The sequence below is a fragment of the Dipodomys ordii genome, unplaced genomic scaffold (genome assembly GCF_000151885.1).
Source record: "Dipodomys ordii isolate 6190 unplaced genomic scaffold, Dord_2.0 Scaffold17, whole genome shotgun sequence".
NCBI lineage: Eukaryota > Metazoa > Chordata > Mammalia > Rodentia > Heteromyidae > Dipodomys > Dipodomys ordii.
In genome coordinates this window covers 12,381,939-12,385,566 of record NW_012267233.1, presented here as the reverse complement: position 1 = coordinate 12,385,566, position 3,628 = coordinate 12,381,939, and positions in this window count along the sequence as shown.

The following is a 3,628-nucleotide window of genomic DNA, read 5'->3' as shown; positions in this document are numbered from 1 at the left end:
CGGCCCTGCCCTCGCGTGTCCGCGGGCCACACCGCCCGGGCCAATCCCCGCGCCCTCCGAAGCCCGCTGTCCCCACCTGTCCGTAGGAGAATCAGATAATCGCCCAACCCTTCCTGATCTCTTAGGGAGCCCAGTGAATGGGAGATCTGAGCAAAGAGGTGACCCAAAGCCACCACCAGCATACATCTCTTCCTGACAATTCCACTTCTCTATCACATGTTTTGGGATCTTAATAGATGTAGACTTATTTTATTTTTTATTTTTGCATATGGCAAAGTCATGAGTTAGCCAAAAATATTGTGAGCGACAAGGGAGTAAAGATCCCAGCAGTTATATCTCAGTGCTAGCACTTGGATTCTTAGGAACTATTCATGGAATATAAGAAAGAATTTTCCCCAGCTACCCCCCTGTGGTAGCGGAGGATTCCCTCCCCTCTCCCCAAAATATATTTGGTGACAGGATGGGGTTTCCTTCAATGAAACCCCAAGAAATCACTGAAAAGATGACAGCTACTGTATGTAAAGTATTCGGATGGGAGAAATGTGTTATGAATCATAAGGACTCTAACCAGATATTCTGGTTTTGCCTGTTTTCAAATTCTGTGTCATCATAAATGGTCTGTGGGATTATCTCTCACTTTGAGAATTCTGATGCTAAGGCTGTTGCCGTCTACACAGTGCTGAGATTCTTCCTAAACAATAAGCCCTAATCTCCATGACTTCCCGAAGAGACTTCAAGAAAAGACAGGTGCTGCTGCCTAGCAGGGTACAGGGAGGCTGTGATCGCTTTTTGAGGGAAATGCAGGCAAGGGAGAGAAGAGAAACCAAACAAGTTATCTCAGAAACTGTAGTTTATTGAGCAACTAAAATGTTCCATGAGCAGTTAATAATGGTAGTTAACTATCCCCCCCACTTTTTTGGGGGGACTGGGACTGGGGCTTGAACTCTGGGCCTTGCTGCTTTCCCTTAGCATTTCCCCCTGAAGAATGGCATTCTACCACTTAAGCCATAGCTCCACTTAGCTCCACTTATGGCTTTTTGCTGGTTAATTAGAGATAAGATTCACAGACTTTCCTGCCAAAGTTACCTTCAAACCTTGATCCTCTGAAGTCAACCTTCTAAGTAGGTAGGTGTGAGCCACCAGCACCAGGCAAACTATTCCCATTTTTAAGAGGTTGATTTATTTCCAATAAATAGCTGAAGAAAAGAGGTATCCATTTGCTCTATTTCTTTTTTTGTCAAATGTAATGTTTATTACATGTTTATTACTGTGCCCATTATTAAAATAACCAAAGAAAAATCAATTTAAAACATGCCCAACTGTCAGTCCAGGCAGTATTGCGTTTCAGCTTGACTGGTTCATGGTAGAGCATAAATATGTGGGCATCTGAAGCAATTCCTTTCAGACTCAGCTTGTTTCTCCTCCAGTGTCTTGTCTTGGAGTTGTACCTGATTTTGTTACCAGTTTTCATCCGAATCCACTGGGGAATGGGGTGATTTTGCTTTTGTTTCTTGGCCAGAAACCTCTTGATTCTGAAAGTCTTGTGAGCAGACATGATGAGAAGCTCTGGAAGGCACAGTAGTACCACGATGGCGAACAAAAGCTGAAGAGTTGCTCTATTTCTTAAAACATTATATTAATTTGTGCTGACCTTATTAAATGCTTCTTTCTCCTGAAATTCTTTTAGAGTACAAGTTACAGAATCAAGTTCCTTAAATAACAAGCTCTGTTGTCTCAGAGGGAATGTTTCTCTGTGTCGTTCTAGTGTAATGTCACTTACATTTTTCTGCTCTGTGGTGCCTGACATTTTTGGCCTGATTCCTTTAGGAAGAAAACTGTTTTCAGAATTCCCCCAGGACTCTCCCCCATCTCATTGGCTGAGACTGGGTCATGTGCCCTGCAAGGGAGGCTGGGAAAATGATTCTTGAGCATTTTCAGCTTGGAGAGTGGGAAGTGAACTCTACCAGCAGGAAGAACAAGGATGGGGTGTGAGAGTGGCAGTGGGAGCCCGCATAGCCTGGCACCATCCCTCTTTAGTATTTCTATCAGCCAGATTGTGAGTAGTCATAGTCTCTAACAAGCAACATCGGGTTACTGTTCTTTTTCAAATGCCTTAAATCCTCCCCTCTGACCCTATAAAATTCGTGTTTTAAACCTAGCATATCACATCCCCATACTCTGCTCCACTTACTCTGTCTCCCAGCTTCTTTATGTTGATTTTAAACCTCTCATAGTGGAGGAAGACAGTGCTTGGGTACAGAAAAGATGTCATGTGTAGGCCTACGTTGTGTTGTTGGCAGCAGATTCCAAGATGCTGGTACCCTTGCTGCTGCTGTCCTAGTGTGTGTGGGTGGCTAGAATGAAGAATTCGTGACCGAAGTCCCTTCCCACTCCGTTCACCAGGAGGCGGCAGGAATGCCTGTGTGAACTATTTTGGTCTCAGAAGTGTAGGTGGAGCCATGGAGATTGTTCTGTGCTTTCTGTGGCCTTCGCCTCTTGTGTGCTACTTCTGAAGCTATTGAGTTCCTTGGCAAGATATTGAGAATGTGTGATCAACTTCCTGTTCCCAGTGCTGCAGGTTAATTCCAAGAATCTCATTCTGATGCCATACCATTTGAAGCAAGACTTCACCATGAATTTGGAGAGTAGGGTTTTGCCTAGTAGAGTTTTGCTTAGAATCATCCATTTGGAACATTAAAGGGACTTTAAAAAATGTTAGCAAGGATCAATCCACATCAGTGTCACACAGTGTCAAGTGATCATGAATGATAAGTGATCAAGAGCCTGAAGTGCAGATTAATTCAGGTGTCTCAGAAAATACAAAAAATCAACTCCAGGTCAGAGACCCAAAGGAAAATAAGGCAAAAAATGTAAACAGGCACTTTTCATAGGGAAAGCAATAGAAATGGCTAATAATCATACAAAATACTTGTATCTCACCAGTAGACAGAAAATAAAGCAAATTAAAACTCCAAGAGGGACCATTTTCTACCTGCTGGTTGGCAAAAAATAAAATTTTAGAAATTTATATGACATCTATTGGTAAGGACATGGAGCATCAGAAATTCTTATTGAATGCTGGTGCTATTGACATTGGAAAAAGTTTAGCATATTGGCCTGGTTCCTTTAGAAAGGAAAATTATTTTTAGAATCCCACCCAGGAGCCTCTCTCTTGTTTAGTTAGAATAGAAACGTGCCTGTTAGTGTCCTTCTTGAGTATATCCACAGAGAAGTGGTTGTATAAACAAGAAAAACGAACATTTTTTTTGTTTTTTTTTCTTTTTTGCTTATGTGGTGCTGAGGAATCGAACCCAGGGCCTCAGGCATGCAAGGCAAGCGCTCTACCACTGAGCCAACTTCCCAGCCCCTGAACATTTTTGTAACAGCAAAGCAAAAATATAACAAGAAACAACTCAAATGTCTAGCAACAGGAATAGGAGGGAAATGAATCTTGACACATTTTTTTCTTTCCAGTTCCTGGAGTTCATTTTGTTAAGTATTCTTTTATATGACCAGAGGGACACAGGCATTACCTCTTTGTGTTCCTCCCTTAAGAATATCCTTTTATGGTCTCACTGCGTGTAAATGCCTAGAATCCTGTATGATTTATCATGTCGCAGCGTATTTT